A 12,597-nucleotide genomic window follows, 5' to 3' on the forward strand; every position below is an offset into this window, starting at 1 on the left:
AAAATCTGAGACCTTTCGGCCCAAACCCGTACGGAAATTAAAAAATCCGCTTATCTAATACAGAACATCAGATATAAGAAAAATAATGTAATGTTTGAAATAATACTAATTAAGAAATTAGTAAAGGGTTGAAAAAATTGAAACTGTTTCTAAGGCTTCCTCTCTGGTATAGTACTAATGAATTACATAGAATATCTTATGTTTAAATGTTGGAACAAATGTCGAATAATATTATCAGTTATCAAAAATCATTGCTATCTTCTTTTGCTACGATACATGTTTTATGTATTCAAGTGAAAGTCTAGGTTAAGTTAATTGAAAGCGATTTTTATCCAATAAAAACAGGTTAATGCAGCTCCGCTGTAAAAATTCTTAATTGCTACGACAAATCACATGTAATATGTTGTTAACAAAATTTTGACAATGGCTTAATTTAGTTCTACCAAATTAGGATGATAGTGTTCTCTAACACAGAACACTTAGATAAAAAACGTGACTCTGCGGTGCGTGCGCATACATTTTCAAACATCTGCTGCTCGAATTCTAAATGCACTTGTAACCGAGCAGATCAAACCGTATGTAAAGCACTGATCTACGACTACGGTTTTCCCAGTTTTCCCATCGTGGTCCGCGTGGTCCATAAGGATAACCGTTAACAACAGACTCTCATGGCGCCGTCGGATTGCTCTCTGGCTTTTCCGGTTCTCCGATAGAATTTGGGGCTCACTCTCTCTCCTGCTGTTAGCGCCACGAAGACCCGACATCGCATCGTGCTCCTCCCAGGCTCGCTTACCTGGAAGTGCGGGGGATACTTCAATCGAACAGCCAGAACAACGAGAGAAAGTGAAAATTTTCCGATTCAGTCGAAGACTACCCTTGACGCGCTCGACACGCAAATTCTGCCCGAAAGACAGCGGTCGTCACTCAACTGGTTGGATATTCTTTTTTTTTCTGCTCTGATAGTGAAGTGAAATTGATGGTTTCATCAGCCTTTTCTTCAACAGGAAGGGCAGTGAAGCAGTTTTAACGTTTTTTTCCATTTCATCGGTCACCAACCGTTGATGAAGAAAGCTCACAGGATATCTTTCACCTTGGAAGTCGGGAAGCGTACGTGCGTCTGTGTCTATAAATAGTGTTGTGGGAAGGTAGCGAGTGAACAGTGAAGCGCGGCTCATCCGGCCAAGGAAGGATACAACTGAAGTGAATGAAAAATACATTAGTGAAAAATAAAATCGTTACAAAAAAGAAGAAGCAGAAAAAAATCAACCCACAGGAAACCGGAGAAGAATTTGCCACGGACAGAGCCAACCAACGAGGCAAATTTAGCCTAACGCCTATTTGAAGCCTCACAGCTCCCATCCCATTCCCATCGTCCCATCGTCGAACACACGGTGTAGCAGAGCCTGCTAGCGGTTCCCAACCTGGGAAAATATGGGGGTGCTGACGGTGAACGAGCATTTCTGGACAAGTGCAAACGGTGGTTTTTTCGCTGCAATTTCATTGAATGGATTTTTATTCAGTGCCAAATGATCCTTGGAATCACGAATGCAAACTGAATAATGTAATAGTGGCCTGAACGGTTCATGCTTCAAGGCATCGAGAAAATATAGAAGAAGTTATTAGACGACCAGTTTCCTCAGCAGAATTTTTTGGAAGGTCACAGATGTCTGGAAGACCCATGGTTGGATGCGTAATGGTTTCAGTGCATGATTCGGAGTTACAAACTAGCGTGGCGTTAGTGTAGAGTGAGAAGAATGAAGATACAGAAAAATTTAACAAATTTTAAGTGAGATTTCCATTTGAGCTATTTTAATGTTAGGCAGGAGTTTTAAATAGCTTAATAGTGAACGTCCCAATATTTAGCAGGATTATGCTGATAGTTGCGGTCAGATTTAGAATTTCTTTGAGTTGGAACTTTTATCAACTTTACTAGGGTATAGAATATTTTCGGGTTTGTCTTACAATATACTAATGCAAAACTGGTAAATTGGTAAAATAAGCTTCAAGTTCATAACGGTGGAGGCACTCGTAGAACACTGAGGAGCAGATTCTGCAACATAAGGAATGTAACGTCAAACAGACGGACAAGATGATTCAAGATTTTTTTTATTTTAGCATATAGGGTAGGTGTATTTGGATGTAATAGGTCAATAGTTTAGAATAGTCAGATTGCGCTTTCTGTCCGGGCGGGTGTTACGCAACTAACAATCGGTTGTGGATGCTTTTTAACCGTTCGATGACCCTGGAGGAATCGACTCTGCTTTTCGTATAATTTTGAGCAGAAAAACCGACTGTGTTATCCTAGGGTGTTTAGTTCGAACGCGCTTCCTTTCGTTTTTCGATTATCTGAAAATACAGTACCACCCAGTACAGTTTTTCAATGGGCACAGTACAATTTTTCAATAGGTTTTTTTTTTTTTTTTTTTTTTTTTTTTTTTTTTTTTTTTTTTTTTTTTTTTTTTTTTTTTTTTTTTTTTTTTTGTACGCGTGTCGTTGCTTTATACAATCCGATGACCCTGGAGGAATCGGTTTTGCTTTTTACTGGTTATTGAGCAAAAATATTACTGCACAATCGACAAGCATTTCGCGAAATACTATTTATACTATAAATAAGCTATTGTTTTCTCTTTTGATTGCCGGCATTCAAAAGATTAATTTGAAAACGCTTAAACAACAAATATTTATGGTCTATCGCCAGCTTTCTAGGCGAATCCTGACAATATACCTTCCCCAACCTCCAACTCCGTAGCACTTATGAGGGTGTCGCTGAGTCGGTGGCCTCTCATTAAGTAAGTGCTACATCAACATTTCCTTCCCCTATCCCAAGTTACGGTAAAGATGGGCGTGGCCGGGAATAGCGATATTCATGCTTTTAGTATTCTTGTTTATGATTTGAACAAGGTATACTCCCCTGCCTTGTTCTTGAAAGTAGTCAGGATGAGATTATTAAAAAGAAACATGAATGTTGCTAGTATCCAATCTACGAAGTATACCGTAACTACGCTAACGCTAACGCTAACGCTAACGCTAACGCTAACGCTAATAGGTCAATAGTGTACTAAATTGACTTTAAGCTTCTAAAAATTGGTTTCAAAAAGCGTTGTCTTTGTACCAATTATGGCAAAAGTGTTCCTAGTATTCGACATAAAAGTGTACAAATTATGGACTATCGAATATTTGCACGAAAGGAACTCAAATGCTATCCAGAATTAATGATAATACAACGTAAATAGGCAATGAAGTGATTGTTCATAAAATTTTCCAAAAATTTTGTGTTAAATAGACATTGAATCAATTTATTGCAATAGGTTCGTGGGGGCAAATAAATTTTCTAAAAGAAGTAGAAATGAAGTTGGGATTCTTGGCCGTGCGGTTAGTGTCGTCAGGCTATGAGCGTATCGTGTTATGGGGTGTGGGTTCGATTCCCGCTGCAGCCATTGAAACTTTTCGTGAGGAATGTTTCTCAGCTGTACCATTGGAGCATGCTTGTCCGTTGTCTAGTGTTAAGTTACAGTCTGTGCAGCTAAATGGCTGAAGACGGTGTCCGTGTCTTTTGTTTTAAATTCAATATATCATACAAAACAACATTAATGAACTCACATTACATTTCCAGTGCGAAGATTAATAACTTAAAAATCGAATATCGCTGAAATAACCCTCTCTACCAGGGAATTAGCAGCAACCGCTTGTGAACGTTTTCGAACGTATGAGTAATTGAGCACATATCTTGAAGATAATGCACTGCCGTACCGTCCTGTCGTGGAAGTCACCCGTAAAACAGCATTACTTCTTTCATTTCACTGATCAAAGAAATGTAAGCACACCGCCTCCAGAGTATTTTCATAATTAGGTTCTCATACATTATTTGTACCAGTTAACGCCATAGTGGGAGTAACACGATTCCCAACTTAAAATGGTAAATTTCATTACTAACCAGCTGAATTTGTTCATTTGTTCTCACTAGGGAACATACAATTATCGGTTGAATTTCATCGGATGAAAATATGAATTTCATAACTTGTGTCCCTTAGCCCTGCTAAGAAGGTGACATATGTGAGAGGGAAATTTTCAAACGTTCATTTTTGAAGCTTATTGCATCGAGGTTTAACCCGTATAGGCCAAAGTGAGAAAAAATAAACTAAAACACTCACCGCTCAGCAAATACTTGACGGATTTTAATTATTTTTTATCAGTATAGTGGAATTTGGGGCAAGTGTGCCACAACCTGATTGTTATAAAAACTACAAACTATATTTTTTATTTGAGCTTAACAATATGTTCTCTTATAGTTTATAATACAATGGTCAAAATATGACGAAAATTGCTTTATTTTTCACGTATTTACATCGACTTATGTGAAAATCAATAAATTCCAGTGATATTTTATAACATTTTGTTGTTTCTAAATAGCATGGTGGAGGTAAATTAATACCGAGTTTTTCAAACGTACTGTACATCGTGAAGCTATACAAACGTGTATAATTGTGGTATTTCAACGAAAAAAATATTTAGTTTTACATACGAAATCTATTTTGGTTGAAATCTATACTTTTTGGGGCAAGTATGCCACCTATTTGGTAAACAAAAATGGTTGAGGTGAAATTCATAAAAAATGTAAACATCATCAATAAAATCATAATAATGAACCAAAATGAGGCACCAGCAGTGGTTTCAGAAGGGAAATAGTGAACATTTTTGTTCACACAGTGATTTTTTTCTCGAAATATTCCATAATAACATGGTTTTAGGCGTTTTAAGAACTATTTTACTTATTTTCATCAATATTTTACCGTTATTCAGTGCTGATCTAGTGTAATATTATACAGCTTTGTCTAAAACTTAAAAAGAAACACCAATTCAGCCTCATGATGTTAGTTTCACATCTTTTCACTGTGCACTGTGCTATTTAAAAAACAAATAATTCAAAAAAGTATTATTTTTGGAGCTCTTCAAATATCATCCAAAATAACCGGATTTTCAACACTATGGGGCAAATGTGCCACCCGTATGGGGCAAGACGGCCACCGAATTAACATTCATGTAATTCTACTTGTAATGAAATTTTCTTTATTTCCTGTTAATGTTGCTAACAAAACAGAGCCTAATTGATAATTTTAAAAATATTTTTAAGCTTACCGTCATGAGGGGACGCTTTATAACAAGGCTCATCACATGCGGAACTCTCTACTAGTGAATTCGAATAACTAAAATCGTTATTTTTGTCTCCATTCAATACAATATATGAATAACTCTTTCATTACGGAAGAGTTATTCATAAATTGTATTGAATGGAGACAAAAATAACGATTTTAGTTATTCGAATTGACTAGCAGAGAGTTCCGCATGTGATGAACCTTGTTATAAAGCGTCCCCTCATGACGGTAAACTTAAAAATATTTTTAAAATTATCAATTAGGCTCTGTTTTGTTAGCAACATTAATAGGAAATAAAGAAAATTTCATTACAAGCAGAATTACATGAATTTTAATTCGGTGGCCGTCTTGCCCCATAAGGGTGGCACACTTGCCCCATAGTGTTGAAAATCCGGTTATTTTGGATGATATTTGAGGAGCTCCAAAACTAATACTTTTTTAAATTATTTTCTTTTTAAATAGCACAGTGCTTATGAAAAGATGTGAAACTAACATCATGAGGCTGAATTGGTGGTTTTTTTTTAAGTTTTTGACAAAGTTGGAGAACAATTTGCTTAATGTGGCACACTTGCCCCAAATTCCGCTACTCGTGCACTTATCTAGTTTCTAAAAGTGGCCAGATCTCGGGAATGTCCATGTGGCCAGAGTTATTCCAGAGGGTCACTGGGTCAAGTCGGGTGAAAAGGGTGCTGTGCTTTCCTGTCCCTAAAGTTAGGCAAATTGCAAGTCACTGATAATTTCTGGAATCGGCTATAATGTGGCTACTACATAAATTTTTTTAAGAAAAACGCATCGATGTGAACCTTTTGAAGTATGATTGAATTGGATAACCTTGTTTCCTGCATTTTATTGATCCTACAAATAACTATTTTCGGGTCCCCGGGATTCTTCAATTTACTATAAAGTGGCCAATTTGAATCTAAATATCTGTGTTAAGCTTATGGGAATGCATTTTTGTTAACTATCATGATTTATATATACTTTTCGAGAATTGAAACTGTTTAGTATCCAACAAATCTATAGCCGGTTTTTCTGGGCATTAATTCCGAATGGCCACATCCGGTACATTCTAAACAGTGCAAAACTCTCCATTCATGATATTGAATATCAAATCTTAATGATTGTCATTGCAAGCAAATAAAGATAACTTGTTCCAAAAAATAGCACTTTTTTACCCGACCTGACCCATCGGAATTACTTTGGCCACAGGAAACACGATATGCGAGCCAGTATACTGACAAAAAATATTTGAATCCATCAAGTATTTGCGGGTCAATTATCCTCAAAAACAAATAGGTTTACCATTCCTGTGAATATTAGTCGTTATATTCTAGTAAAACAATTGGAAAAATATCGTTTTGTTCCTACTATTGCCATAATAGGTTGAGTAAGGTGGGGCAAAAGTTCGACCTTAGTGATATAATCAAAGTTACCAGAAAAACAATAGCAGTTGAAACCAAATAAATACCAAACAGTGAACCTTCAGCATATTGGCTATTATTTTGCTGAACAAACTTGTGTCAAAATAGTTACCCATTTTTAGTTATAACAGTTTCAAAATTATTTGTCTTAAATGAACTTTTGCCCGACCGGCGGGGAAAGAGTTCGAATCTAGTGTGGGGCAAAAGTTCACTGGCTAAAACACAAAATATTGATACTTTTATGACAGACATACTCTATAACAGCCGTAAACTGATGTTTGCCGAAAAATACACGCTAAATTTTCATCAAAAATTTGCCCAAAATAAAGTAAATTGCAATATACCTAAAAATAGCGATTTTTCGCAAAACTAAGTGGAAATGTAAAATTTTTGTAACATTTTTCGCACGATCAGGCACATTTCGCAAAGTTTGAAGATAATATGGGGATTTTAGGCAATTTGCAATGTTTTCCGTGAGTTTATACATGGGTCGAACTTTTGCCCCACTGATTCGAACTTTTGCCCCACTATGGGTCAAAAATTGTTTCCGAGCATTTATGCAAAAATTATTACACCTCAAAGCATCCTTATGATAGGCCTAGAAACGCCCTGACATAACATATTGAAAAAGATTTTATCTATATTCGGTTTCATGCAACGAAAGTTTGACCAAACATTACAATTTTTACGTCGAAAAACAACAAATCTCGAAAACTTGTTCAAATAGTATCAAGTCAAAAAAGTGAATGAATTTACTTTATTGATCCTACGTGTGTCGCAGGCGAAATTCCACATGTTCCGCTCCTACCCAACTAGATTTTTCACTTTTAGAACGTTTAATTTCCGGATTTACAAAACGACGAAAGTAAGATTTTCAACTTTCGCAACCTAACCACTACTTTCGCCGAGACAAAGTGACTTAACCACGAATCAAAACAAAACACTACTTGAGCCGATTTTACACTGGTAGAAAAACGTCGAAAGTAACTGTATGAAACGGCTTATCATTTTGTTATAATTATTTTTGTTGAAAATAATAGCAACTATCTAGTTTTTGAACGTGATCTGATTGTATGCAAAATTTGAGCGATGTACACGGCGAAAAAATGTTAAAAAGGTGATTCATTTTAAAACAGTTCTAGAAGACAGGTTGTGATTCTTCTCAATTAGTTTTCTCAAAACCGTATGAAAGTTACTTACGTCGATTTGAAAAAGAAATCGAGAAATAGCCATAACTTTTCCAAATCTCAATCTTTGAACTAGTTTTGAATAGCATTCGAACCACCATGACATTTATAAGTTTTGTTTTGAATTGAGCTAGAAATCTCAAAAAAGAAACTCTTGCCCCACTCGAACTTTTGCCTCACTTTACTCTATTATAGTCATAATTGGTTCTTCAACCCTACCTAATGTTTTGTATTATGATGAATCATTGATGATCCATGATTGAAATTGAACTATTTTTTTTTTGTTTTTATGCCGTCAAATTGGCTGCAGTAAAAACAATGAAAAACGTAATCTATATCTATATATATACATATATATATATATATATCTATATAAATAAAAATGGAGTGGTGTTTGTATGTCACGAAATGGCTTCCGAACGCGTCAACCGATTTGAATGATTATTTTTCCGTTTTGTTCGTGAAGTGTTCCGACGTGTTTGTGTGTATGAAAATCCCAGGATATTCACCGGGAAAGTCGGAAAAAACGTGCGTGAACAGAACTATCATTTTGTATGGGACGATCCATAGCGTTTTTTAACAGCCTGATGGCAAGACGAAGTTTGCCGGGCCCACTAGTATTTAAATAAAAATGAAATGGTGTTTGTATGTCACGAAATGACTTGAAAACGAACTATTAAATATTGAAAATTCTTCCATAGTTATGTTCCTTTGTGTATATAAAAAGCACAGGATATTGAACGGGAAAGTCGAAAAAACGGGAGTAAATGAAACTGTCATTTTGTACGGGACGTTTTATGACGTTTTTTGCAGCCTACTTGATGGCAAGACAAATTATAATGAAGTACAAAATTCATATTTTAGGAATTCAATATATTGCTGTCTGCGTTTGGGGTGCAAATCTTATCCAACTGAGCTTCAAACGCGGTAACACAAACTAATCAAAGGATACTTATCAACCGTGCTCGATATCACCGCCAACCTAGTAAAGAAAATCAATCTATGACTTCGCCTTCCTTGTGGAAAATCTTACCGCGTTTGGTGTTACAGGCATTTGATATTTGCGTTTGAAACGCGCACAGCAATACCCTTATATAATACAATATCTGGAAGCTTATGGTTCAACAATTTTGTCAATATTTTTCAAACACAGTTGATTTAAAATATATTAATTCACTTATTATACACATTTTGATCAAACTCGATCATCTACAAATAAAATCAAAATTTTATTGCACTTTTTTAAAAAACGGTTCAAAATATTACGTAATATTTGATTGGTCCTTTATGAAACAAAAATACATCAAATAACAGGTTAAGAAAACATTTCTAGAAAAAATCGCGTTTTCGGTGAAACTGACACTTTACAATTAACGCAAATGCCCCATTTTGTAGAAAAAAAGGTATTTTTTTCATATTGAACTATTTTTGAAACAAGCAAAATGGCTTTGGCAAAAATGTTTGATTTAACAAGCGAAACAAGTATGCAGAACATTTTTTTCTGTTAAGTTCATACTTTCAAAAATATATTAAAACCAAAACTTTGTCATTTATTACGATATAAGACATTTGCGATAACTTCAAATTATGTGATCAAAATGGTGTGAGTTTTTACTGCACAAATTTTAAGTTATTTCCTAGTGGCGGTAGAAACTTCAGATCAATTGGAGCTCTAGGAGCCAAACTTGGCCATTTTGTACAAAAACGGCAAAATGATCTTTATTTTCGCCGGTCACTGTATACTAATTAAATTGTAGTTTTAATTGTCTATTATCAACTCACATTTTTCCCCTATTGATAGTTCAACTATTTGGGAAATCACTTCAGGCAAAATAGTACATTTTTTTGATTATGACTTTGGCTTTGTTTATCAAAGGACGAATCTTAAAACGAAATAAAAACATGGCGACACTGCAAACCAAAAATAAATAAGGCAAACATGGTGAAATCAAAATGTAAACATGGCCCAAAATTGTTAGGCGATACTGAAAATGATATCGATGACAGGCTAATAACATTCGGCGATACTGACATTCTCAAGTATGTTTTAGGCGATGCATAATAAGCATTTTTTCTAAACAAAATGGCGAAGGTAGCTGAAGAAAATATATGTGGTATTCATAGGGGTTTCAAAAATGGGTTTTTGAAATATGAATTCCATTAAAAAGATTTAAGTTTGCGGATATATTATCCAATAGGATCCTAGAGCCCTGTCTCAATATTAGTATCGAACGCTCAAGTTTTGGCCAAAAATACATGTTTACTCAGTTTTTAAATGTTTTTAGTTGGTTTAAGTCCACGAAAAAAAATTTCTTTTAATTTTAGACTTTTTATCATAACTCTTGGTTTAAACTCAAAATTTGGGTTTATTTTGTTTTCTGTGTCCCTTCCGAAATGTCAGATAGGAACATCCACAAAGTTAAAAATAAAACTCCTGTGGTGTTTTCGTCGACTAAGTGAACGTCAAATATGATCAGAAGTGTCAAGGGGTAAACTTGGAACCAATTTTTAAATGAAAGTTTAACTATGATTAAGACGTTATCAGAGCGGACATTTCCAAAGTATTTACAAGAACACGCTCTATCGTGTTATTTTATAATAACAAAATTTTATCAAAAATATAGGGATCCTATTGGGATTTAATATTGTACTAGCAAATATATATTGTTATTGTCTCATCGTTATTGAATTGTGAGTTGAGCCCCAATCGCAAATCTAGATATGTATTCGATAAAATTAGTTTCGGCCAAATATTATTTTCCTTATCGACCATTGTGGTATGTCTTCAAACTAATGCTATCAGTAGAAAAAAGCCAGATAAAAATCGATTATTTGTAAATAACTATTAATTTAACTATAGAAATAGAAAGTTGTAATTTTCAGAAAATAACATGTAGTTTTAGTAGTCGAAAAAATCTGTGGAAGACACAAAAAAAGTTAAAAATGACAGAAAAAAGTTATATTAAAATTTTGATTTTAAGGGCTTTTTTGGGATGAAATTACATATCGTGTAAAGTAGAAGAGATAGAAATTTGGTGTCTTTGGCGAAGTGTTTTGAATTAACATGTAAACGAAGGAAAATGGGACAACCTGTACGCTTTTCCAAACGTAAAGGAACAAATAAGTTATATAATTGTTTTCAAAAAGTGGTTAACCAGTATCATTAGCTTAAAATAAGTCTAAATGGCTTGTTCAACTACTCATGTCAGGTGTTCACCACGAAAAAAAATGAATTATATTAAAAATAACTTCAAACTAAGACTAGTTTTGAATATAGACAAATTTGATGTTCTACAAAACTTTCATAAATTTCAATGAAGCGAATGATGCCAAGAGTTTCAAAATTGTTTATAAAATGATAAAGCTATGAAGACTTCACTGAAAATATTGTATAACTTGAAAATTTGCCTTCAAGTTGTTTGCTCCACCTCTAAATCTTAGTATTTTTGGCTCAAACTTTGAGGTTTTTCTTTTTATGTGATTTAGATTCAGAAGAGTACAGGAATTTCTGGTTTTGAGAGCTTTTGAAAAATAAGCTGCATACTCTATATGTATAATCGGTAAAAAATGCTGTTTTGATTCATATTAGGGGCTGTTCATTAAATACATTGGACATTTTTTTATTAATAGACGGCCCCTTATGGACACTTCAGTTCTCAAAGGAGTACAACTCTTCCAAAAGCCTATGACAGGGTAGATGATCTTCAATCCGATTCAATCCGATGGAAAAAAGAATCGTCTTCGTCATTCAACCAGCGATTGATGATTATTTGCTAAAGTGATACGTCACATCGGCTTTGCATCATGACGAATTTATAAAATTCGTTATGGTCAAATCTTTGTCGATTGTGAGCTTTCTTTGAAAAAAGTAAAACAAAAAAAAACAAAACGCGTTCAGAATCGATCAAATGATCTTTTATTTGCCAACTCTGCACGCTTACCAACAGAGCCATTGTAGAACCATGAGGAAGGTGGGTTCAATCACACAAACAAACAATTCTGTGATGGCATTCGTCATTTGCGAAAAAAAGGAAATGGAATGAAGAGAAAATTGTTCGTTGACTATTTTTTTTACACATTTTTTTTTGTATTGCTTATCGGACTCATTAAAATGCGTATGGAAATATATCCCAATTTGAAAAAAATTACACCCTGATTCTAAGTGTTTTCGAAGTAAAGTGCGTATGTATTTACTGTTTTCCTCTGAGTTTCTCAACCACATCTACACTAGGGCACCCATAGCATTGAGCGTGAAAACCACTATTGAGCTTTCGCCGAGCGGTGTCACGAACACATGTACAAATTTGCTGGTGGAAAATACTGCCGTTTGATTTTGCTGGGTGATCTTTGTTTATATTTTCCACCAGCACTCCTCAAGTAGTGTTGGTGACATGTAACGTGTATGTACACGAGCGCAGAAACCACTATTGCAGTAAGTGACTATGATTTTTGTTTTATTCCGTTACCAGTCAGTGACGAATCAGACGAAGTTGTAATATTTTATCAAGCTTGAAAAGCAATTAACTTTGGCATAGAGATTGAATATTTTTGTTCCGCAATTTATAAAATCCTGAACAAATGGAAATGTATGACCTTTTCATGAGTCTTATTTCAGACATTTCGCTCTCTCTTGTACTACATTTTCCGGACTTATTAATTCAAACTCCAGACTGTTCATGGAACACATCGTCAGAAGAAAAGTTGAACGTTATGCGTTGATTATGAAAAATGTTTAATCAAACGGGCACCGGAGATATTTTCAACACTTCAAGTGAAATATTTTCTATAAAAAGTATAGTGTCAGGTAGTTTAAATTGTATGTAGTTGAAATCAGAA

General features: G+C 34.7%; 1 protein-coding gene across 4 annotated transcripts in view; it reads left to right on the forward strand.

The window, feature by feature from the left end:
- Positions 1–522: 522 nt before the first annotated feature.
- LOC5574550 (ras-specific guanine nucleotide-releasing factor 2) overlaps positions 523–12,597 on the forward strand; it is a 714,561-nt gene continuing 702,486 nt past the window's right edge. The window contains exons 1-2 of one of the 4 annotated variants that reach the window (XM_021850764.1): positions 523–931; positions 1,068–1,107. The gene's annotated coding sequence lies outside the window, so the exon portion shown is untranslated. Of the gene's footprint in view, positions 1,116–12,597 lie in introns of all 4 variants that reach the window. The other 3 variants (XM_021850760.1, XM_021850761.1, XM_021850763.1) reach the window with 3 other exon arrangements.

Source organism: Aedes aegypti, chromosome 3, assembly GCF_002204515.2.
Source record: "Aedes aegypti strain LVP_AGWG chromosome 3, AaegL5.0 Primary Assembly, whole genome shotgun sequence".
Lineage (NCBI taxonomy): Eukaryota > Metazoa > Arthropoda > Insecta > Diptera > Culicidae > Aedes > Aedes aegypti.